The following is a 26,499-nucleotide window of genomic DNA, read 5'->3' on the forward strand; positions in this document are numbered from 1 at the left end:
TGAATAATGTTGCGTAAATTCGGAGATGTAACGATGCTGGCGACATAATGAATAGGTGATCAAAGTAGGGTAATACTATTGTAAATGATGTACACCTTATGCTTTTATTATGTGAGGAACTTTGAGAGAAGTCTGTTCCATTTGGGAGTAGTTAAAAAATCAATAGTACGCCATTTTGCTGTACTCATTTAGACAACGAGTTCGTTCTGGAAAGTACTGAAATTTAGAGTCAACTTTTACCTGCACCAGTTGAACACTTTTTGACAGCCATATAAAAAATGACAAATAAATTTATTCACTAGTTTTTATTCCAAAGAAACTAACTAATTTACAATTAACTAAAAAAATAAATTTAAAATGATATGTTCCCATCCGGTCACCCATCTCACCGCTGATCATCTCCAACAATGCTTAACCTCGATAATTGAAATGAAGGATGACCTTATCCTTCCACTTCAGTTGCTGTGTGGATTTGTGTGTGGTATATATGTAGTGATACCATCAAAGATCACTGTCGTTTGTTAACAAATTATCATCTATGATATCGTTTACTTTCCCTAATAATAATAACACGTTTGCATTTTTAGAGCCAACAAATTATATTCTCAATAATGATTACCCTTGACCGCGACGAAATTGCCTGGATATGAATAAAGTAACAACAGAAAATGCAAATTCCTGCAGAATATATTTGAATGCAACACTTTTACACTTACATTGGAGTAGTTTGACCCTGATCTCTTGCCAAACACATGCATTTCAGCACCAAGTGTTAACCCTGGAAGTTGGAAGTCATGTTTCCTCCAGCTAAAGTTCAGCACCTTCTATATATGAATTAGTTCACTGGTGGATACCGCACAAGATGCTGAACCCACTATCAACTGGAAACTGAAGCTGATTGCATTAAAGCAGGGATTTTTATGCCCTGCGGTAACAAAGTTTTACTTCTGTGATATTATTTAGAGTGCGAACGAAACTTATTGCATCAGTGCTCCACCCCAACTTCAAGGATGTTCGAGACAAGCACTTTTCATGCTGTATTCAATTTTATATCATCCACGGGTGGAACTGAGCGGTTAGTAGATTATCCTTGTGGTGAATTTAGTATTCAAGTCAGCCAGTACATTGCAGCCATAACAGCCTGGAAGTAGAGAGCGATGGAGAGTTTGCCTGGAAAGAAAATTCGAAATTCATTTTGGATTTAGCAGGAACCTAATCAGCGTAACCTTGGAAAAGTTTATGAAGGGTGGGAAACGAGTTATCATTAGTAATATTCCTAGTTGCATTTCTGCATGCTAATCAGGACGTGGTGGGGTTATCTGGACCAAATAGCCTTTGTGATTTATAAATTTGGCACATGGAAGATACAAATATTTTAAAGCAGCTTAAGTACAATAAATTAATTAGTTGCATTTGTTGTCGGTTAAAGTTGACTTTGAATGAACTTATTGTTGCGCAATGAAGCAAGCGATCCACATTCGTCGATACCATATGGTATCATGATATTGCATCGTATCCCTTGATATATGCTATAGCAGTTTATCAGAAACCGATGGATATCAAACTAAATCATACTAACCGAAAGCATTCAGGTTTCATCTTCAGGAGCTATTGTGCAGATATTCCCGAGATATCTAAGTATTGATTGTCTCTGGCTCTGGCTCGTAGTGAATATTAGAATGGCGAAAAAAGTTACACTCACTAAGAGCCCTAAGTCGCTACCCCGCCCAGGGCACGCACTGAAATTGGTGTTTCACTGGTTTGGATTTAAGTTTCAAAACTATCAAGGAGGGCATATCTAAAATATGATAAGAAGGGTGCCTTACGTAAAGGATAGATCCATTATGAGAACTAGGATAAGCCACGTTGGAAAAGATAAGCGTATGTAGGGCTTCAGCTAAACGGAAGTTAATGTTATTTACCTCCACGACAAGGATACCCAAATTTCACCAAGGCTAAATGGACCAAAATTGCACTTTCTTCTAATATAAAACATAAGGTCTGTGTAGTCATCTATGCCTGTAAGGAGGGCTTCGTAAGGAGATGGAGCCTCCAACCGAAGATGGTTCTTTGAATGCACGCCCCTATGGTTACTTCCATTCCAATATATGAATATATTGTGTGGTGGCAAACGCTGAGCAAGAAATATAACAGAATCATGCTTCATAAAATCCAAAGAACAGCATGTATAGGAGCCACTGATGTAACAATGAGACAATGTGGAAAACCAACGATGTGTTTCAAGGTTTGGCACACTGTTCTTTACCGACTAATTAAAGATGGCTTGCGGAGTTGGTGCGGAAGTTTTCTTGGGAGCGGGGGTACTGCCGGTACTGGAGGTCTATCGATGGCTAAGGCCTGATCCAACCGCCAAGCGATCTGCAGCCATTCTGACCAAAAGTTAAAGTTTTGTACTTAATGGAGGCGTCCTTATTGCGGAGCAGTGCAATTACCCGCTAAACAGTCTGGGCGGCCCGCTTTAAGTTATCCTCCCCTGAGTTGCCATAGGAATAAACCAATGGATTGGTCAGGCCCAACTGGGCCTTAGACAGTTGTACTACTAAATAGCGCTAACTTTAGATGACGAAGGCTTACCACTTGCGCTAAGCCATTGACCCTGCTACAATAAGAACCCTTTGCGAGATCTCTTAGGGTAAACGCCCACAAATATTGTTGAAAATTATTTTTCGAAGTTGGTCAGAAGCAAGTTAGGAGTTGAGAAAAGTACAGGAAAGTGCTCAACAATAATACAGATTAAGTTAAAGGTTAATGACCTCGATAAGGAACTAACGTTCGAATTGTAGGTTTTTTCCAAAAAAAAAAACAAACAAAGGAGAAAATCAGCTTTCAAAGAGTTGCCAATAAAATTTTTGGTAGACGTTGGCAAGTAAATATCATAATTTAAGTTTTGAAGAGAAACGTACAATTCTCACGCAGAAGGAACAATTATCGAGTCAAGAATTATATAATCTTCGGAGAACCCAGTTTTCCGTAGCCAGAGCTTTTGCGGATTGGTAAATTGCGTAAGCAGGAGATGAGTGTGGAGAGCGATATTTATTATTTTTATTGATGTTTCTCGCAAAAATAGATTGAATTATTTGGAGTAGGCAGCATCCTGACTTCCAGTAAAATCGGGAAAAATCTTCATACTTTCTTCCGCTCTTCCCAGACTTCGTTTCTCTCGCGAGTTACTTCCGGGTTGTTTTGCTTCCCCTTAATATATCAGTAAATAGAATGGAAGCCGGTGGTTCCGTCAGCTTACGGCTGGATGAAGAGACAATTGAACATGTCTCCAAAGCAGCTCATAAAGCGCCTGTCAGTAAGTGAGGCAGCCATATTTAATCACTTACACTCGGCGATCGTGCGCCAAGCCAATACGAAACTAAGCAGTTGAGTGGTGACAAAGTCGGCACCGGTCTGCTACAGTCCTTGTGGATGCATAGACTTCCGGAAAGCACACAGGCTGCCCTGGCATGTACGGAATCATGGTTTCCGAAGAAGTTGGTCGCCACCGTAGATAAAATCCATAAGATCGACGTGACTTCCAGAAAGCACACAGGCTGCCCTGGCATGTGCGGAATCGTGGTCTCCCAAGAAGTTGGTCGCCACCTAGATAAAATCCATTAGATCCACATGACATGTCAAGCAGGTGGCTTGACTGATGGTGGCAACGTAAACAGCCACCATTTCTAAACAGACATAGGTAGTCGGTGCTTCCTGTACGGGAAGTAGGACTAGATCGCATTCAGTTAGTAGGTCGCTGGCACGATCGACAAGTACTGGAGCATGGTGGTACCATCGTAGGTTTGTTGAAAAGTCGAGGAAATGTACCAACCTGCACTTTCTCTTCGAAAAACTAAACTTACCGGAGCCTAGCAATTTCCGCCCCTTGAACTGGCGCCACTATTTTATCAATACAACCGCTGAAGTTTCCCTTCTTTCTGCAATCCGGAATAGACCGCAATCATTAAAACTCGAAGCAGTAAATTCCTCGTAATCCGCGCTTATGGCTACAGGTATTTAGACATGAATTTAGGGCTTCGACGAGCGTTTTCATGGCGCTTCATCATCGCTGACATCAGCATCCGCTTCTTAGACGCAGATTTTCTATTCCGCTTTAGATTGCTAGTGGATCTATACAGGAGGTCCTTTATTGCTAGATAACTTCCCTTAGGTCCTCAGAAAGAATGCAAAACTTTCAGTCTTTTAGATTTTTTAGAATGGCTTTTGGACCGTGTTAAGTGGCGCAATCCTTTTAGAGATTTCTCTTCTTTGCGCGGCAAAACCCCCACTCCACTGTTTCCTATATTTGGATGTCGTTCTGGTCGCGGCTCTGATTCCGAGCATTTTGAGCACCTCCAGTGAATTGTTCAATGTCTTTTTCAAGCCAGTCTGGTACTCAACGTAAAAAAAATGCAAATTATAACAATTCCAGGTGAAATTTCTCACCTACGTGTGAAGTTCAAGCTATTTAGAACATCCGCTTCTGAAAACAGTTAAGAATCTGAGGAGGTTCTTGAGCATGTTAAAGTCCTACCGGCATTTCTTCCTCAAGGCCGTCCCCGTCGATTGATCCTTAACACCTACTTGGCTGGTTCAAATAGTAAAGACCAGTAGAGACAAGACCAGGCATTTGAGGTACGGGGTACCGGTTATTTGGTTGTTGTTTCCTTTATTTTCCTAATTTTTGTAATTTCACTCATTTGATTCCCACGAGTATGGGCGTTAGGCCCCATAACACGGTAAGGTTAAACTTATTCACTGAGGCGACCAGGTATTAGTGAGGTTCCGTTCGAATACAATCAGTTACCCACGACTACAAACTATCCAATGGGCACACCATGGATTGGGGACGTGTTTTCGGACTCCTTAGTATAGATCCGTAGCCTTTTGTTAATAGTAGGGTCATCTCGTACAGGGTGTGGCTACCACCACTCACAAACGGCCTTGGTAGACAAGACGCTTGGCCCCTGAAAAGCCACACATCATCTTAGAGGAGAGTCAAACCACTCTCAAAGAGAGATAGGTTGACCCCTGGAAGCAATATTCTGAGTCAGTCTATGCTGCAGTGCACTGCTTGACTTTAGATAATGCCTCACAATCGCCAATATGTTCACGTGATGGTCTGAGCTGATACTACTGAAAGACATTTCTGAACAATCTTTTGGCGAGGCTCGCTGTTGAGAGTGGATTCTACAATTTGCTGTGCCGGCAGTTATAATCACTAACCAAAGAATGCAGTTGCGTTCTCCTTTTTCTCACAGTTGGGCAAACTCAGCGGTTTTAATTCCACGGAACCGTCTAATGGGATGCTCGAGAAGCGGCACAGGATGGTGAAGGTCGCTTTAGTGGCCCAAGATAACCTTTCTTGGCCGTAAATCCTCCCACTCGTTCTGCTTGGTCTCCGGACAGCCAATTGGAAGAATTTTCTGCAAATCTCGCGGAGCTGTTATATAGGACATTAGGCCGGGCCTCAACAATATCGGATTGTTGCTTCTGCGAGGTGACGCAGTGCGGAAGCTGAAACCACCATCGCCCGGCACTCACACAAAATACGTAGCCGATTTGCGCAGATATCTCGGCTGTTGCATGCATGTCCGAATCAGGATGGATGCCTTCTGGAGGTGACCTCCGCAGTCCTCGAGTGATTCCCACACGATTAAGTTTTGATGTAGAGGGTACGATTAGAAGGGCCTTTCTGGTACGGTTAAAGGCATCCTTCCTAAAAGAAACAGCTGTCAGGAAGGGAAGCGCATGACGTGTCCACCATGACAGCCGAGTTGAGGGAGCCGTGCGTTTAGATCCTAGCTGAAACTCCCTTCGGTGACAGATGAGGGTGGTGTGTTATAGCGGAGTGAACAACTTGTATGGGGAACGCACGCAATTGTGGTTAAGTCAGCCATGACCTTTTCGCTGTCAAAAATTGTATTTCGAAGTTATGAAATCAGACACTAATGTAGCAATATATCCATATGGATGGAACACTAGCTGCAAAAAATGTTTGTGGCTGATCGGTTGCGATCGCAGGGTGAGATGAGGACGATTTCACCAAACGCTGCATCGCGTCTCCACCCTGAGGAGCAGTGTGACCGAAACCGGGTACGGATTGCATTTTCTTTTATTTTTGTTGCGTATTGTGTATCCAAATCCCGACAACAGTATAAATTATTGTTCGAAAGCGCAAGGTTTGCACCTAGACTAGTTTCAGGTAATCAATAAACACATCTTCTCCTGCGGAGCGGACTGAGTTACTACTCAAATTATTGCGCGCCGTCATTAGTAGATGGCGGACTCAGAACCATTGGAATACAATGAATTCACATGAAGTACAAAACTCTGACCTTCTATAACTTTCTTAGTAATAATTGAATTCAAACTATCCAGAATTATGTTCTATATTATCACTTATACTGGTGCCAGTACACTAGAATTACTTCTAGAATGAATTTAAGGGGGTTTTCTGGCAAATTTATAAAATTCATTCAATATAAGGAAGGAGATCATTTTTGAAAAGTACTAATCGAGCGCGTAGGTCAGAACGCCCGACAGTTTTAGGGATATCGAATTGGTGGACCTCGGCACAAAACCGGTGTGTCTGGAGTTCCTTATTAAGGCAGGCCTAGACCGGATACCGGTTGTTGCGCCGTTGATGATGATAACTAATCGAGCCCTTTCGTTTGATACCCTACATAGTCCATCCTTTCGTATATGTGAGGAATCGCCCCCCCCCCCCTTTAATCCCAATACAAAATGATGTTACTTGCTACATGGAAAGGGACACATAGACCACATGTTCACACCAAATTTCGTGACAATTGGTTCAGTGGCTTCCGAGTAAGGCGGGTGTGACAGACAGACAGGCAGACATTGAATCGATTTTAATAAGGAGAAAGGGGTGTCAAAAGTGGGATAAGTAGTGTAAGCTGTTGGAATTTTTTTTTTACGGATGACAAGAGTGGAAAAATCATACCACAGCTTGCAACTGGCCCCCGGAATTGGTTTAGTCGAAGTCCTGTGTTTCCTTGTTATAGCATTTTGACCTCTTCATTATCATAATCAACGGCGTAATAAACAGTATTCGGTCTAGGCCTGCCTTAGTAAGGAGCTCCAAACATCCCAGTTTTGTGCCGAGGTCTACCAATTCGATATCCCTAAAAGCTGCCTGGCGTCCTGACCTACGCTATCGTTCCATCTCAGGCAGGCTACCAGAGATATTGCCCTTATAGACTTTCCGGGTGGGATCCCTAACCTATTAAGCCGCATTTTATCCACAATTTGACGGTTATGGTATCGCTCATAGATTTCGTCGTTATGTAGGCTACGGAATTGTCCATCTTCATGTGGGGGGCCCAACATTCTTCGGAGGATTCTTCTCTCGAACGTGGCCAAGAGTTCGCAATACATGAGGACTGGCAAGATCATTGTCCTGTACAGAAAGAGCTTTGACCCTAAGGTGAGACGTTTCGAGCGGAACAGTTTTTGCAAGCTGAAATAGGCTCCGTTGGCTGCCAACGACCGCTTCGTCCGCGGAATTAGATGCTGCAACCTTCGTGTAATCGATAATTGATATCGGTGGCAACCTGCCTGATATAATCTTTTTATGGAAGGCAAAGATTAGCGGCTTGTGATTAGTAAAAATGAGGAACTCTCTTGCCTCAGCCAGCATCGTAGAAAATTGATCAGGGGTGCGTTGCCTGTTCCAATGAGTTGTCGAGAGCTGCGGTAGATTCATTGCTCCTGTGCGCGTGGCCCTGAATTTTTTCGTTTTTTTTTTGGGTTGGGTTTTGGGACAGTGAATCCTGTCTTACTTTAAACATGCAAATTTTGACTCCTTACTCGCGCATTTTGCATTTTACGTCAAAACTGATGTAAATATAATTCGAACCCTTATTGTGTTTTACGAATTATAAAAGAAAGCGTACAACACCTGCCAGCCGGTTGGGGCACGCTGGTCGCAGGGTAGAGGTGAGGCAGCGTCTGATGAGTTACCTCTGTTTTGGTACGAAACTATAGCCGTCTTCATATCTCTTTTCACTTACCTGGTGATTCCTAAAGTCTAAGTCAGCTAAATTCTACTCCTCTTATCATTCTCATAGCATTCATGGTCCTTAGAGATATCAAAACTGCATACCACAGTATTAATTGGGTTCTCCAGAGAGGTCACTAATACCTACCAACCCATATAGTAGAAAAGTTAAAATTTAATGATTTAAAATTCATTTTCATCCTAAAGTGAAAGGAAAATTAAATTAGTTAACTATGGAACCTCAAATAAGAATATATTGGACTCAAAATAATATGTCATCCTGTTTTATAATGGTAGCGCATTTGTTGAAGATCAACTTTCCCATAATAAATGGATCCTGAATGGGCATACTTTTGCAATTATGTTGGATTGTGACCATTCTGTCACTTGATTTGTGATTCAAGCCGTATCTCGTCAATAATTTATTCAATGCAATTAAGATTCTTCTGAAAAGTTTCTTAATAATTACCTATTTTCTCAACAGTTCTAAAGGTTATACTCCTCGGTGAGGAAAGGTCAATGTCCGATTTTAATAAAATGCTGACGATATCCCTGGGGCCAATATCCAGCCACACCAACAAAACAATTTCTTAGATATACCGAACGTTACAGCTCAATCTATATCCCACAGATTTTTAAATACAGTGATTCAGCTTCACCTAAAAAATATTCATGTATTCCTCCCCGCTTTCCGTACTCATTCAGAAAGGGATTTCCTTGAGTTTCTAACTTGACACCACTCCTCCGATCCTTTTGCCGGGAAATTTGCATGACAAAATTGCAACAATCAGCAACTACTGAACAACGAACAGGAAATTCTCCCAATTTTTCGATGGAATCGGTTTTGTTTGAAAGCAGATATGATTCGCAATAAATTACCAACGCTAGGGGATTTCGCCTCAATACTTTCAATCGAATGATATATGAGGCGCGGTTTTTCCAGGATATGCTTTTCGGGCTAAATACATCGGAAGAATAGGATTGTCGGCTGTGTCGTTTGGGCCGTTCAGACACAAGTTCACAGACCTCCCCCCATTCAACTGATAAATGGAGAAAAGTTTTTCACTTAATATTCACTTTATTTCGTTTGTTTGCTGGAGGGAAATTAATGTGGAAAGCATATATTGTAATGAGACGGCTTCATTATGACCGAGATAGCCGAGGACATAATGTGAGGATACGGCGGACATAGGTTCAAATGTGAACTAGCTCGATGATAGGCTGCTCAATCGATAAGAACAATGACCGCTTTATTTCATTGTTTATAGTCGTGATTAGACTTAAATGCTCCCTATCTTATCCAAGGATATAAGTACAAGTATCACAAACGGTCGTGTTAAACTTTAATTCTTGTTGGCTGACAAAGTTCGGTAATGAGCTCCTCATCTTAATCCAGTTTGATAACTTCCAATCTTTGCCGACAATTTAACTCAGGCACTTTTGTCTGTCCTGATAGCATTTAATTGTAAGCGCATATTTGTATGGTAATTTGCAGGCAAATTGGCAAACTAATTTATGGTTTCAAGTTTTCTGCCCCCTCCACCGCACCTTATCTTTCAGATGAGTTCCTCAAAGTACGTACTATGAGTCTATTGACTCTAGGCAAATACTTTGAGTAAAATTTTAGGACTTTCTATTTCATGTGTACGAATCCTCGTGCTTGTTGCAAGGTTTGCAGAAATTCACAATTTCCGATAGGAAATCTAGTTGGCTGCGACGAGATAGATGTGATAGCATCCATTAGTTTTACCTTCAAGACATCATCGCTTTCATACTAAAACTTGTTATCATTTTAATTTACTGCTCTCAACGCAATGTCTATATTTCCCACTCTTATTGAAAGTATCTGATTAAATCATCAGATCGGACTCTATATCCCAGTGACACCTTCCCCGAATATAGGTCACCGCATGCAAAAATGCTGTGGAATAACTTTTCCCTTTTTCACAGCCCCAGTGTCTGTTGCGGAATTTTAATATGAATCATCAAACCAGCTGCCAAAATAACACAAGTAATTTTGAGCTGGATGCTCAGCATTTCTCCCTTCCTCCGGGGGAGTATTCCCGAAATTTGGTATGCCTCCGGAAATGAACATTTTATTGATGTGGCAGCTCTTGCATTACATTTACGTGGTGTTTATGCACACCCTTCCAGCCTAAGGCGTGTTCATATATAGCCCACGTTACGTTTGATTGACGTATACGGAAAGCGGGAATTGTTCTTATCATACCTGACATGATAGTCTTATGTAGGTTTTTTCCAAGTTCACGTACTTTGGTACGTGAGTTATGTCCTCATTGAAGTCCCACCGTCGACAGCACGGAAACTGGGTCAGAAGACATTACCATGTTGTCTGCTTAGTGTTTCCGGGATTAGGAAGACGATTTTAACCTTGTACTGGTGATAAATGATTTTCTCGCCTGAAATTGTGCTCAGAAAAAATGATGTATTGGAGCTTTCATTGCCCCCAAACCACCAGATGCTGAGCAGTAAATCTATATATATTCCAAGCAATTAATCGCTGCTTATCCGCACCTATGACATCGTAACAATTCCTCCCTTTGGATGATATCCTTCCATTGTTTCATTTACGTAATTGTTTTCATGTGGTTATTATTAGTATCGAGTTTATGAAGTTCTATTTCTATTTCGATAACCATTAAATAACAGTTGGACCTAGTTATGGAACAATCTGGGGATTAGGACCACATAACGTTCTTTCTATGCGTCCCACATGATACATATACTGTCTCGGAAAATAGGGTAAAATAGCACATTTATATTAAAGCGCGTAACATTTCTCTGGAATTATGATAAAATCAAAACCATGGTAATTCGGAAAGTTTTGGTGCAAATATAGCCAAATAAGAACGATATCTTGATGGCCTTGCGAAGTAGGTCACGGTTCAAATCTCACTGGCAGCAGAGAGATTTGTATTATGACTGGATGTCGGATATCAATCAGTGTACTGTAATGTAGTGTATCGTTACAGTCTCGAATTAGGTGCTCTAATCCACTTCAAGGCGCTGATCCAATCGGTTTGTCGCGTCAAAGGTTAAAGGTTATCACAATCTCGGTAGATGTCGTATTATACTAGTCCAAATGACTGTTCGAAGCAATGCAGGAGACGGGGAGTGGAAGGCCATATCAGCAAGGACTGCGGAGCTGACCCAAATTGCCTACTGTGCAAAAGGAAGGAGGGTGTAGATCAACAGCACATTGCAGGCAGCAGTAGGTGCCCAAAATACAAGAGAACCCTTAACACAAATCGCAGATTAGATTGATACAAATCAACCTCAACCACTGCGAGGCAGCGCAGGATCTACTATTGCAAACCATCCGAAAAACATCGATGTGGCCATAATAAGTGAGACATATCGAAACGACGGTAGTAGCATTTGGGTCCAAAGACCAATCAAGCTAAGCAGTGCTATCGGCTTGTGGAAAACAAGCTTTTGAGGAAATAATGGAGTACTCTGAGGAAGGCTGCTATGCTCCACCCAGCGCTACACTCGCCGAGTATGAGCAGATGCTTGCCGCTCTGGTTTTGAATGCAAGAGGACGTTGGCCGACCGATAATAGCAAGCGCTTTTAATGCGTGGGCCTTTGAATGGGGCAGCCGGACAACTAATGTGAGGGGATGTGTTCTCCTCGAAGCATTCGTGGAACTAGACGTGGTACTGACGAATGTTGGGGCTTCGTACACTTTCGAGGAAAGGGGCCTTGCGTCTATTGTGGACCTGACATACGTGAGTGCTGCTTTAGTCAGTAGAACGCCCGGTGGTATGCTCGGCTGGACACCGAAAGCTTTCGAGGGAGACACGTTCTCCGCGGCGCTAAAACCCGGCATATCCCTGAATTTTACGGATAGAGAAAAACCAACCCAAATCACCCTATGGGTGACGGAAGCATGCGATGCTACTATGCCCAGAAGGCGATTGCTCCCCAGTAGGCAACCCAACTACTGGTGGAACATCGAAATCACAAGCTTGCAGGTCGCATGTTTCCGGACAAGGAGGCTTTGCCAGAGGATCAGGGAAAAACCCGGTGGCGACGGTCGAGAGGAGGCATACAGGTAACTGCATGGCCGCCTGAAAGAAACTATTTGGAGGAGCAAAAAGAACTGCTTCAAACAACTGTGTGACCATGCTGACATAAACCTTTGGGGTGAGGCCTACAGAGCGGTATTGAAAAGGCTGCAGGGGTGGCCGGTCCGCACCTCCTGAAACAGGTTGTCGCCACTCTGTTCCCTCACCACGAAAATAGGGGAAGGCAAATGGTTGTTCAGCTAAATGAGGGCATAATACGTCCAGTAACTGTGGAGGAGCTGCGGGAAATATGTGGTAGGATCGGTGACAACAAGGTCCCAGGGTTGGATGGTATTCCTAACCGAGCTTTGAAACTGGCGGTGAAGACTAGGCCCGACATTTTCGACAGCACCTTAGAGGCGTGTCTAAAAGAAGGAATATTCCCTGCTCAGTGGAAGAAGCAAAAGTTGGTGTTGCTTCGGAAACTAGGCATGCCACCTGGACACCTAGCGTCGTATCGTCCTATCTGCTGCTGGATACAATGAGGTAGATGATGGAGAAGATCATCTACAACAGACTCCTGCCTATCGTCGAAGGCAGTAGTGGTTTGTCGGAACGCCAGTCTGGTTCTCGACGTGCCCGCTCCACGGTGGACGCAATTAGCATCGTAAAAGGCATGGCAAAAGGTGCACTGATATCTGGCGGCCACAGTACAATGTTGGCACTGAATTTCAAAAACGAATTCAACACGGCCAACTGGAACAGAATTAAAGGGTCGTCGGCTGAAATAGGTGTCCCCGGATATTTAGCGAATTTAGTGGAAAACTACCTCTCAGAGAGAACTCTCTGGTACGGGACGGATGAGGCCCCAAGGAGTACATTGCCACAGCCGAAGTACCACACGGATCGGTAGTTGGTCCCCTGTTGTGGAGTATCATGTATAATGGGGTGCTCTTCCCGTCCCAGAGGGGATTACGATTGTCGGCTTTGCTGATGACCTAGCTGTGGTTGTTACAGCAAAACACCCAGTGCCACCACGGTACTTGCAGAAATGTTGCCGAATATTGGTGGGTCGAAACACTGCCGGAGGTTGGTGCTAGCCGGAATGGTGCGCTTCATCCTGCTCTAGTCGTCACCTGTGTGAGCAAACATGTGTGCAAACATTTTAGGCTCAGACGATTCTACCTACTTGGAAATGTATTAGAACTCTCCGGTGGTATTGGCCGGTGGTAGGTTAATGGGAGAATCTTTTTAGATTTGCCAACACCTTGGAATCGTATATTTCTGCACAATTTGCACCAGACTCTTCCCTCGACAACGTGAACCGCAACTCTGGTGCAGTGCCCAATATGTCACGAACTACTAAGTTGTCGCTACCTAGGTGTTCCCGGCGGCTTAGGAATTCGTTCGTCGAGACTTTGACTTCTGAAAAGGCGCCTCCTACTGTGCCTAACATTGCAGCCTCAAAATCTTCTCAGGATTCTATGCACGAGGCCTCTCAATTTAGGTTGATTTCATCTGCAGTACCATCCTACATCAGGATTGCGTCAACTGGCTCTACATCCCTGATTCAGCGGTCGAGCTTAATCTTCCTCACAACAGGAAGCACCCCAAAAGGAATACGCAACAGGACTCCATCTGGCAGTGCACCCCCTATATGTGTACATAATTACACTGCCATTCCACCTTCCACAAGAGAGAGAGACCATAGCAGAACACTCAACTAGGAATCATACCTTCCCAATCTTGTGCAGGTAAGACTGAAAATTTCAATATCACTTAGAAGTTGCGTAAGGAAATAATCAATCTCATCATATTCACCATTCATCCTTGGATCTAAGTTGCTCATGCGGCGCTTAGCCAATCTGCTTCTTGACTCATTCTATCAACAGAGTTGCAACTAAATTAGTGTAGGTTGCCGTTCTTTGTGTTTTTTAGCAAGGTGAGCAATGGTGATCACATCCACATTCGGTTCTTAAACAAGGCGTAGACGCCACCCGCAAAACAAACCAGTGTCTCATAAGCAAAAAGCAGTCTATCACACACTTCAGTAGCCACGAAAGATAGCTAGGCACGTGAAATAAATTTTCTAACCGTACATTCTTGGGGATATGTCCCTAGCAGAATGTAAATAAGAGTTACGATAGGGATGTTTCCTTCGCAGCCTAGGCGTCAGAACGCTGGTAAGCGTCCCGTGTTTAAAACAACGACCCGGTTTTTGTCGCCATCTCTGGGATCCGTTTCCTTCCGTCTGTGGTTTGAGTGAGGCATGCTCTATTCAAGTGCCCTGACATTGAAGTCACTACCAACAAGAATCTTCCATGTCCAAAGCGGCGTCTTCGAAAGTTTCAAACGTGGGTCGAAAGTCCACCATCCTCTCCTTCAGTATTAACAAGGCGTAAAAAAACGTTAAAGTCGATGTCAGGTACCGTCCTGAAACCAGATGGCAGCGATATTTTATAAGTGGAGATGCTATGAAGTACTGCCTTGTGCCGGTACTTTCGCTGATTAGCACTAGATAGCTTTTAGCTCGGCAGCAGTTGTACTCCAGTTCATGTTAATTTATACTATGCAGATCGTGCTAGCCGCGCTCAAGGCCTTTTCTGTTTCGCGTTGAAGACTGGACATCGCCCCCAGTTCGTAGTGTATTAAAAGCTATCACTAAACGCGTTACGATCACTGCAAAGAACGCAATTCGCCTTTTCCTTGGAAGTTTTCGCGTTGTGACTTACCTAGCTGCATCTACGGTATGCTAACCTCCTGTCAAATCCCCCGGCAGCTACCCTACGTACTACCTATCCAATTTTGATTTTCTTGCTGTTAATGTGTTCCCCCACTTTTGGACGGTCACTTTCCGTAAAGCGAGTTTTTGGCCTTGAGAATTTGCGGAGATCATGTCTATCCAGATATTGGTTTTGTCTGAATATCTGCGGTTGACGACCTCCTATATTGCAATCTTCCCTGTCAAACAATCAAGATGTCGGATTTCAAGAGAGCACATAGCCTCTAGACGAGAAAGCAGAGCATTCTCTACCAATAAGCCCTTGACCGGTCAAAATACTCTTGTTAGTTGCCTTGGAGCCTATTTAACAGGGACTCCGCTACACTTCATTTTTCTTATAGAAGACGTTTCTGCTCCTCTCCGAGGTTAATCTTATACCGACATGGCGTGTTGTTTACTTATGTGTTTCTTTGACTTCTTTTTCTAGGCCCTGAAAACTACTTTTAACTATTATATTTGGATAAGTTTCGCAAGGGGTCAATTCAGCTACGTAAATCCATTTGTACCCGTTGGTAGCAAAGATGTTTTCACCTCTGTGTAATCGAACAGATCCACATGGTGCGATGTTTCGCTATATCATCCGGAAGAAGTGCAGGTTCACCCGATGAAATTCTCGTTCCACTTCTACAGCTGGTCATCATCATGGACGAGAAGTCTATAATTAACGTTCTTCGTAGGACCATCGAGAGGATTATCCCAGAGGACTATTTCGTGGCGTGCTTTGGAGATGCTTACAGCAACTTTATCTGCGCCGGAGATGAAGACAATGGCCGGGGCGGGTTATAGAGAGTTTGTGGGGTTTGCGCAGTAAGGAAATTTTCTCACAGCCTGACAACTGCCAAATCGATGAGGCGCCCATATTGAATTTAGAAGCCGATGTTTTCTTTTCTTATAAGCAGACCAACTAACGACACGCAAGGAAAGGTAAGCGATAATCAGGTGATAATCCCTTTCGATACCAAACCCAGAAAACAACTCCTATGTCTTCTACCGGTTGCAATGAGAACAATCCGATTGGATGATTGTTGCCAGTAAATCAAAACTCGGTTGACCCTGTGCTCGAGTAGAATGCCACTATTAGCGAGGCGATGACAGTTGCCGTAATCTAAAATCTTTCACCGGTTTCTATGGTATTCAATGTTATGCCTCCCTATCACATGTGCGATGACCTATGAGATTGGCTGATGGTGAAAAGACCACCCGGGTTGGTGAAATAAGAGGACAGAGCTATGCCAAAAACCTGAAGAAATAGCCAAATTGTCCGCGGAAGTTTGCTAGAAAATACTGCGACTCCGTTAGAGTTTACTATGCACGCGATTGCGCACGTCTGTACTAGCCAGTTTCCAGAATTCAAAGGGAGGTACTTCAGTCTTCAGTCTTTTGGCTGTCATTTACAAAGGCTTCGCAATTCTTTAATCCGATGTGAGGAATTCCATCTAAACCCGAGGTACAAAAATGGAGTATTGCACTCGCTCTCTATTATTTGGGAACTGTGGCTATGATTCTATACAGCGCTTTTTGTTTAAGAAGACTTCCTCGGACCATCACAATTCTAAACTCATTCAATGGCACCAATTGCTTGGCAGTTATTCTCCTTCATTCTGCCCTACTTCTCTTGGCAAGATGATATTTTGACGTTCGAAAAGAAACCACATTTCTGCGCCCTTCTCCATCCCTTTTCGGATATTGGCGGCTGATTTTTCATTACTTTGAAAAGTAAATCCGCGAGCAATCTTAAACATTTTGTAGTGCAGATAAGCTGTGTGAACGATTTCCCAAGGATCTGTCATAAAATATGCCATAAAGTATGCCGCAGGATTCTTTACTACGCCACTTACTGGAAAGTCCTCTATAAAAATCTTCCCCTACATTTGGCTTCACTACTAATTTGCGACGCGATTCATTCAAAAGTTTCGCATCCCTGCAAATTATAAAGCAAAAACCACATAAAGGTTCCATTCACCATTAGATACAATAATCTATTCATTTGCCCGCCAAAGACAATGCAAACCTGGGAGGTGCCTTCTTGAGCAATCGTCGCACGAAAGCTTTCACCACATCATTACATCAAACTTTCGCAATTGTCCATGACGAATCCGTATACAAACTGCATTTACTAGTACACAGCGTGGGCATGTATATGGCCCAGCCATGTAGTTCACGGAGAAAGCTACAACAAAATATGTTAATGATCATTTTTCGATGTTTGATAATTTATGTGTAATAATTTAGTAATATTTATATTGGACGATTCGTGGAATTGAACGATGAGAGGATTTTGATTATGCCAACTTCGAAATGGGTTAGAATGATTTTAAAGAATATAAAATACGTTAACGTTTTCGCGTGATAAAAGGTGCTAAATATTGCGTACAAGGAAATATGAATTAATAGAGCTCGCCTTGGCATTCAGATTACTTATCAAGGCTCGCAAAGTCACCCTAAGGAAGCTTCTTTTGAACTGTATTCAATTGCTCGCAGAAAACAATCTTCCCTTCTATGTCGGGAATGTTTCTTTGTATGCAATATCTTGCACTTCACATGGATCGCAACCTTGCAGTTCCTGTCAGAAACTGACTCCCAGATGATGTAAACCTGTAGCTCCTAAATATGCGTTATGGTATAGTCAATATATTTACATATATAGAATGCCAAAATGTTTCTGAAAATTGTTAATATCGGAGGGCAAGTGTTCTTTAGAGAATTATTAATGTCTTTTATTAGATGATGGCAATAAATTAAAATTCAAGTTTAAATCTATTTTTAGAGCCTCTCACCGTAAGTGAAATGTATACTTCTCGACTTACCGAAGGTTAATTTTTCCCACTCAAAAGTTTCCGATGGGTTCTAGAGTTTCTCCTTTATATGCGTTAAAGATGTTGAAAGGAACCCTCCACGGTGTAAGCAAAAGGAATTTCGTCTTAAATTTCACCCATGACTAGCGCCTCCAAGACGACTGACTGGTTATTGACTTTGCACAGCAGAGAGCTTGTGGGGTGATACGTGATTATGTACTCTACCCTATCTCGGAAGCACCCAGCCGTCTGTCTAAATAAAAAGAACATTACAAGAAGCAGGAAATCAACACTTTGTGGCACTGGGTCGTGAGGCTGCAAAGATGAATATATCCTTGGCTATGACGTCCTCCGCTGGAGCTGTTGTCACGACATCAAAAAGCCATTGACAAAAAATATTCCTTTAATGCTGATGTAATGGGAGGGGAGTTCGATGACAGTGACATATTTTCAAGAAAAGAATTTGAAATTAGTTGACCCAATTCCTGGAGAGTGTCTGGTGTGGATTTTTAAGTTATCGATATCGAGCCCGTGCGAATTACTTTGTGGTTGGCTTGTACAAAGTATGGATAGTTTCAGGATAATGGATTTTACAAAAAATATGTTTATTCATGCTTAGTCACGGAGCCTAGCCACTCGTGAAATGTTGAATGTTACGCTCAACTACTCAACTGGAGTGTGTTTAGAATAGCTCTTATGATGGTGACTGCCGTTTTAACTATGAATAATGGGTTCCCTGATCCATTTGAGTCGAGTAATCAATCAGTCAAATTCCTGCAGCAGACATGTAATATTTGGCCGGATTATATGGTTGTTTTGACGACTCCTTGGCAAGAGCTTCTGGTCTCCTTATTTCAGCATGAATAACTTATATTCCACAAAAAAATGGATACTCACCATTTCGTATCTTATACGTGTAAAGTAATAAGGAAACGTTTGCTTCTGGAATTCGATAAGGAACCATGAATAAATATCAGATTTGTGAGTATCAAATCGATTATTATTATTTTTAATGTTTCGTCGTAATTTAATTGCTATTCTGGCATTTAACCTGTTGTATCGACGGCCACGTTTCATTAATGTATTTGTATTTGATTCTGCCTTAGTTATTGATGACACTGGGTGCTTCTCATGTCTACTTGTGTTAAAAATCAAATGCTTAATCATGTTCCAGAAGGAGTCGGACCCTACAGATCCGTCCATGGTAAGATAAAGGTTGAATTCCTAACTCCATCTTCGAAGAGGGTTGAAATTCTATGGAGAGGTAAGAGCAGCTCCCATTTCTTCAAATCAGGTGGAAACTCATGGTGGTCGCCCCACCCGCTTAGAAATTATGGCTCCTTAAGGTGTGGCTTTCGATATCATCACAGCAAAGTTTGAATAGGGGAATGGGAAGTATACGTACATAGAAAAGGGGGGAGGCCCTTCTCATTCTAATCCAGTTACCAGATTGCGCTAAGCAATCCTCCTTAAAAAGTTATAACGCCTTGAAATAAGGATATTTTCGCATCCTAATTGACGAGCGTGATTTTGAATCCAATCCCCACAAGAGGAAAGAAGAATATGAGAAAAAAGTTGGTGTTGAACTCTCTCAAACACCACTGAAAAATTGTAACGGTTACCACAAGTTATGGCGAAGTAAATCGAGGGTATTGTGATATCAGGCTTCCAACTCCACCCCTGAATAGAGAGGGGGTAAAGAAATGTATGAGAAAGAAAAAGTTCCGCCTTCCCCTTCGCGCCCCGCTAAAAACCCAAAGCAATCACTTCTCCTTTAAAAGTTAGGACGCCCGACGCCCTGGAAGAGAAATATTTTCATATCATTAATAAGCCTATTGATACAGAAATCACCGGCGCAGTGTGTAAGGGGGCTACATATAGAGACCACTTTCTTGCCCCTCCACCCCTTCCACACCCGAGATTGCCCTACTAATGGGGTTCAAATTGATGATATCCAACTAGCGGATCGCGAATTCTTTGTGATAGTAAATGAAAGTGCCAAAAATAGCAATAACCCAGTTCCTGACTAAACGGACCAGTAGTCCAGCTCGAGGGAAAATGGAGTCGAATAAGAAGATGTATAGCCATCACAGATAACAGTTATTCCGGGTTCTAACTCTGATACTGTCTATTACTTCGTCAGTGCACTAAAATGCGGACCTGTCACGTTTAAGTTTTGGAAGAATAGAAGAGGCAATCAATAAAACCAAGTCCCTAGGGGAGCTAAGGAAACCCAGATCAATACCTTGAATCGCCGCACCAGTTAAAATGGTTCAAAAGATCTCAACGACAGCCCCGAGCCAACAACTTCACCTTCAAATCCTTCTGCCAACATAACGAAATCGTATCTAAAAACATATCGAGATAAGTAAACGTCCTTTCCAACTACCTTTTGGAGGAACACCACTTTTGACTTGCTTAGCCAGCTGGAGTCAATGCATTCCTTCAATCCATACCAAACAGCAAGCTAGACTAGGCCATATCAGTACCCCCTATTTCCAAATACCCAAGCCCAAACAATAACAATTAGCTTCTAACAGAGCAAAAACAAAAGGTCGACCGGCTTTGACAGAATCCGACGGTTAAATAATTGCTTTCTAACCTTTCACTTCCTCAAGATCAAGAACAAGTCTTCTCTTTCCGAATAACTACAGACCAATCCCACTTTTCTCAGCCTCCGCTAAAATTTTTCCCATTTTTGACCAGACTATCATATTAACGATAAATGAGCACCACGAGTTTGCCAACAGATCAGGTAAATTGGTTAAAAGTATCCTTACGTCAACAGGAATATTTATGTTTGAACATTGTCCAGCTCCTTTTCCGATTCATCAAGACTAGGTTTTTCGTATCCAAGAATAGTTAGCAAGTTAACTTGGAAACGGTGTATCGCTGTGGTACTCGCGTATTCATACCACCTTGGTAGATACTCCGTTAGTTGGGGCGGTGCAGCTTCGAGCTCTTCAACACTGAAGTTCAATTTCGACATCCTCAATGGTTGCCAGCTACATTCAACACTTTCAGAAAGTTCTGTCTAAAATGGATCCACTACACCTCAGGCGTGAATTCTTCAAATTTTTAAGTTCTACCAGCAGGGGACTGCCTCCTAAGAACAACTGTTGCTTATCCACTAACACGACCTCTATTGAAATTTCTACCCTCAATGTGAAGTGCATATGCTCCAATGCAGTTGTAGGGAAAATAATTAATCAAAATTTTACAGTTTTTCTTTTTCCGCTTTTCTCGGTGGGGCGAACAGACCAGTTTCGAGATGAGTAACTTGCGATGTCAAACAAGTCATCCCATTTGTTTGAAAGCTTTTCACGCTATTGTATGCAGTTTACCTTGCCTTTGATAGCCTGGGACTGTACATTTCCAGGAGGGTTAAACAAATTGTTTCTTCCGCGTCAGGAGTCTGGACACTTCAGGCAAAACAGCAACAGATCAGATGGAATATGAATAACAATTGCAACATCCGTTCATCGACTTTAAAGCCACCTGTGACAGCATAGCCAAGGTAAAACGGTACACGGCCATGATAGAATTCGGTATCCCGTGAAACTTATAAGACGGACTAAGCTGTCCATGGGCAACGTGCGAGGCCAGATAAAAGCATCAGGATCACTCTCAAGACCATTCGACATCAACAACGGTCTACGACAAGCGAATGCCCTATCATGCGTCTTCTTTAACCTGGCCCTGGAGAAAGTGATTCGCGATGCAGATGTGAATGCAAGAGGCACCGCCCTCTTCAAGTCCACCCAACTACTGGCCTATGCTGACGATGTTGACACAATGGGAAGAAATACCTGAGACATAGAATCTACCTTCATCTAGATCAAGCAGGTAGCGCGAGATTTCGGGCTGCACATCAATGAAGGCAAGACGAAGTATAGTCGCAATATCAGCGCAAAAACCAAAGAACCACCAACATCGAATTGCACTGGTCAAACGAAAACAATGAAGATAGGAGACTACAATTTTGAGACCGTTGAAAATTTTTCCTATCTAGGGTCGAAAATCACAACCGATAATAACTATGACGATGAAATCGGTTGTTGGCTGCCAACAGAGCCTATTTTAGCTTACTAAAACTCTTCCATTCGAAACGTCTCACCATAGGTCAGAGCTCTTACTGTATGAGACTATGATCTTGTCAGTCCTCACGTATTCCTCGGAGACCTGGGTTCTTAGTAGAAAAAATGCGAACCCTTGGCCGCGTTTGAGAGAAGAATCCTCCGAAGAATTTTTGGCCCCCTACATGAGGATGGATGATTCCGTAGCATACATAACGACGAAATCTCTGAGCGATACCGCGACCACCTGGTTCTGGATAAAAACCGTCTCAACAGGTTGAAGTGGGCGAGTCACTTAATCCGTATGGATGAGGATGATCCCACCCGGAAAGGCAATATCTATCGTGGAAAAAGAAAACGATGCTGACGCTGCCTGAGATCGAACGATGGCGTAGGCCAGGGCGCCAGACAGCTTTTAGGGATATCGAATTGGTCGACCTCGGCGTAAAACCGGGGTGTCTGGAGTTCCTTACTAGGGCACGCCTAGACAGAAGATCGGTTACTGCCCCTTTGATGATAATAATACATAAATCATGCCGAACTGGGTGCGTGAAGCTGGAAAACTACTATTCCGAATGCTGCGATTGACAGGAAAGGCACACGACGGTTCGCATCCATATTGATGCTTCCCAGGCTTAAAGATACGTAGGCTTCGGAATCTCTACACTACCGTGGCATCTTCCGGTCATAAAAATTGGGGATGCCTTATGAAGTGTAGTGTGAGTTTTGCCATTTGTTAGGGCAAAGTGATGGAATCCTTTCGTTAAATAATTATTAAAAACTGCAATATAATTGTTGTGCTACTCAAAGGCGAAAAGAAGGAAAGAAAAAAATATAAAATTGAGTAACAAAATAGAGACTATAACTTCCACGTAGCCGGTCCCAAGTACGTTTGTGAATGACGGTAAGCCCCCGCAGCGTCTCATGCGGTAGATGAGGAAAGACCAAGAACTTTCTGGTTTTGAAGATTATTCGCTGAGGAAGCTATTATAACACCTGAAAGTTAGGTATAAAATGCACTACCAAAAATGGTTAAAAGATATGTAAGACCTGGTACAGGTAACCGGCAGGGTCGTGACTGGTGACTGGATCGGGTCTCCGTAATGGATAGTAACGTCTAAGCGTTACAATGATCTTCAACATGGCTCTGTCTGCTGCAGCAACCTCTTTAACATTCGGAGAATTTCGCTAACAGATTTTATAGCTGATTAATACAAAGTAATTAGAAGATAAATTCTTCGGGGTAAGAGAAACGACGGGTTGTGCATTCGATTGAATTCGAAGTACGTCTGTTTACCTTCATTATCTCCTTTCACTCTCGGACGATCATATACACTATTATTCTTCACTCTCTCGAAGTTTTAACTCACCTACTTAAAGCCCATAACGTGTCTCTCTCGTTTCATCATCTCTCATGTGGCCGCACAATCGCTACAGGCATTAGCTATACTTTCCTCGTTATAGCAATAACTGCCCGACTTTGTATATTAGGCAAGTGTAGTGTGTATTTGCAATTTCATAATGTTGCCCAAATAAATGAGTGTATCCGTAGTGGTTGAAGGAAAATGCTTTTACAAAATACATGTAATTGCACGCTGAAATCGACAGGTACATAGCATTGTGACGATAATTAATAAATGGGATTAGTATGTATATTTAAAATATTTTAAATGTGACGTCCATTGTTTATAATCAAAATGTTGCTTTACAAAATATTGCCTTCAGCTTCTTGTATTTAAAAGCATTCTGATCAGACTCAGACATCCAATTTTGTCAGAAACTATCCAAACAAAAATCAAAAACAATTTCAATATTTCATTCCATTCCATCCCCCGGAGTCAATATAAACGTTACCCACATAACTGAGATTCATTGTGATACCATCTAGAATTAAATGGTCAAGCACACCAAAATCTAGTAAGCAAATGCGTTCGTTTCCTCGAGGTTATTCCAAATTGTCACATAAAGGACTTCAGGACATCTTATACCTGGAGTCCTTTGCTTACATAGTTTTTGACCTGTACATCTAATTTTAGAGTTTAGTTTTTTATCACAAAAATTGACCAAAGGATCCATTTATCCACATCATCGTTAGCCCACTTTCCGCAATATTTCCTCCGGTCATTTTCATGGTTCATGTCCTGGCCCTCGGGCAGCTAGACCGTTCGGGTCTCTGGATAGCGATGTAAGTGGCGTTGCATTAAGAATTGCTTCCACTTATATGCTCAAGGTATATAGTTCCTCATAGGTTAACGCAGCTAACGAGATTTTCTGCTGAAGCAGATGTTTGGCCGATTTAAACCTCCAAAATGTGGTGCTCTTGGGGGAATGAAATGAAAAGTAATCTGTCTTGCACTAAATTGCACAAAATTCTCTTTTGTACATCTTGCGAATATATTGTTGACATTAGCTCGTTTAGTTGCGGTTTTGCTCCCACAAACTTAGTGGCATTATCGCAGTAAAGGTTCGAGATAGGCCCGCAGAAGTCCACTCCCCAGTTGATGAATGGATGTACTGGTTGCACTCGCTGTGGTGGTAAATTATCTATCAACTGCGCATACATCCTTTGCTTTTGTTCAATGGATGCACTGTTGTAAGATTGACCGCGCAATATTTTTTTCCTTTCAGAGGCCAAAATCGTTACCTTGTAATTGCCGCGAGTCCCCTCAAAGCGCTTCTCTTGTCGACCTCCTTGTGCTGTCTTAAATGAGTTACGTCACCTTCGAAACCTTTCTGCTGGATTGCTTCCACTATAACCCATAAAGCTTCATCCAATTCTTGTGGGGTCAATGGTTTATTGTTCACCGTCACCTTTGAATATTTCTGAGTGCCTTTTGAACTATATGTTGTCACTCTTTGATGTTTTCCAAACGAATTAGAATGTTGGATTCTGTCCACAAAACTGCCTTCTTCCGGCTGCGAAATTACCGCTCACACTATTTTCTCAACCTTTTGCTTTTCCTTGTATATTTCGCTTTCCACATTGTCATTAAGGGGTGAACTTAATTGGTCTAGGTTTGACCTTTCTGGATCCTGGCTTATGTGTAGTTTAAAGATTGAAGGCCACAATGTCCCTCGACTATGCAAGAATGACAGTCCATAGAACCATAAATAATGTTCAAGAAGTTTCTCTGGGGACGTGTTCCTTGACAAAACATCGGCTGGATTATCAACTGACCTCACATGCCGCCAGTGTTCCTTGTTCGATAGTGCATGAATGTTGGCAATTCGAGAAGATCGGCCGAGTTTTGGATTGAGCGTGGATCAAACTAAGAACTATTTGGGAATCTGTCCACAGATATGAAGCATCTCCTTCTATCTTGAAATCCATCTTTATGCGAGAGGATAACTCTATGTCTGACACCGCAGCACCGTTAGATTTGTCTCGCTTGTTGGTGTTTTGTATATAGGAGCTCCTCGGGATCTAGAGCACAATAACCTGACTATTACTGTGCGGTCAGTCTTTACAGATCTAATGTATGCTGCAGCACTATACGCCCTTTCGGACTCATCTGCGAGTGCATGAATCTGTACGGACGCGGGAATATTTTGAACAAATACGTGTCTTGGAATCTTCACCTTGTCTAGCGATTGCAGCTCTTCTCGATATGTACACCATCGTGTCCGCATTTCCAATGGGAGGGCTGCGTCCCAATCGTATTTGGGGGCCCACAGCTCCTGAAGGAAGAGTTTAGAAACCAATACCACTGGTGCCACCATACCAAGTGGATAGAAAATTCTTGCCATCTCAGATGCAACTGTCCTTTTGGTTGTCCTACGCGGCTCTAGACAAGTGGCTTTGCTTAGAGCTCCAGTTCCTAAGCTTAAAGCCTCCTTTTTCCAGGACTGTCACTACTTGTTTTTGAATTTCCTTGGCGATTGCAATACTGTTGGCGCCACCCATTATATCGTGCATACAAAAATCTTATCGAAGAACTTCACAGCCCAACGGATAACTTGTGTTGTAATCATGCGCGAGTTTCTGAAGACATCTTGTAGCTAAATATGGCGCTGATGAAGTTCTATATGTCACAGGCCAAAGTTCGTAACATTTTAAGGGCAGGCCTGGATCCTCCCTCCACCAGATCAAAAGGAATCTTCCATCTGCCTCCTGTAATTGAATTTGCCGGTACATCATCTGGATGCCTGCTTTTAACACGAATCTTGGCAGTCGAAATCGCAATAGATCGTAAACAACTCATCCTGCACGGTTGGTCCTACATGCAAAATGTCGAACACGATCCTTAACTTTGTAGTGCTGCTCTCTGGTCGTAGCATATAGTGATGCGGCAGGAAATAGTGATGATGAGGTATCTGATTCGGGTTGATTTCCTTCATGTAACCGAGCCTGAGATATTCCCTCATGAAGTCGACATACTGCATCTTCAGGTTTTTGTTTTTTGCTAGTTTGCATTCTTGTGTATGAAACCTCCTCAATGCTATATCCCTGGAGGCTCCAAGTTTCCTGGTGCTGTCACAAAAACGTAGGCTTACAATCAATCGGCCATTCTCTAAGCGGGGTTTCTGATGGAGCAACTCTTCACATTGCTGTTCTGCTAATGTATGCGTGGAGGGTTCTCATAACTTCTCGGTCTGCCAAAAGCGCTCAATACTGCGCTCTAGGGGTTCGTCCAAAGTATAGATGCCGCATGTCGCAGAGGACTCAGCTGATCCCATCAGATTCCCCGTGACTATCCGTTCGGATTTCGTAGCAAGTTCTCCCCGAGTTTAATTTGTCCAATGCACAACAGTTGATGATAGTATTCCGCTCCCAATAGCATCGTCTGAATT

General features: G+C 42.6%; 1 long non-coding RNA gene across 1 annotated transcript in view; it reads right to left on the minus strand.

The window, feature by feature from the left end:
- Positions 1-439: 439 nt before the first annotated feature.
- The window catches only part of LOC119658270, a 37,494-nt gene continuing 11,434 nt past the window's right edge, over positions 440-26,499 (minus strand). Inside the window, exons 2-4 of the long non-coding RNA XR_005250206.1 lie at positions 717-1,170; positions 620-640; positions 440-557 (exon numbers count right to left, since the gene is read on the minus strand). This is a non-coding gene — a long non-coding RNA (uncharacterized LOC119658270). The remainder of the gene's footprint in view (positions 558-619; positions 641-716; positions 1,171-26,499) is intronic.

Source organism: Hermetia illucens, chromosome 5, assembly GCF_905115235.1.
Source record: "Hermetia illucens chromosome 5, iHerIll2.2.curated.20191125, whole genome shotgun sequence".
Lineage (NCBI taxonomy): Eukaryota > Metazoa > Arthropoda > Insecta > Diptera > Stratiomyidae > Hermetia > Hermetia illucens.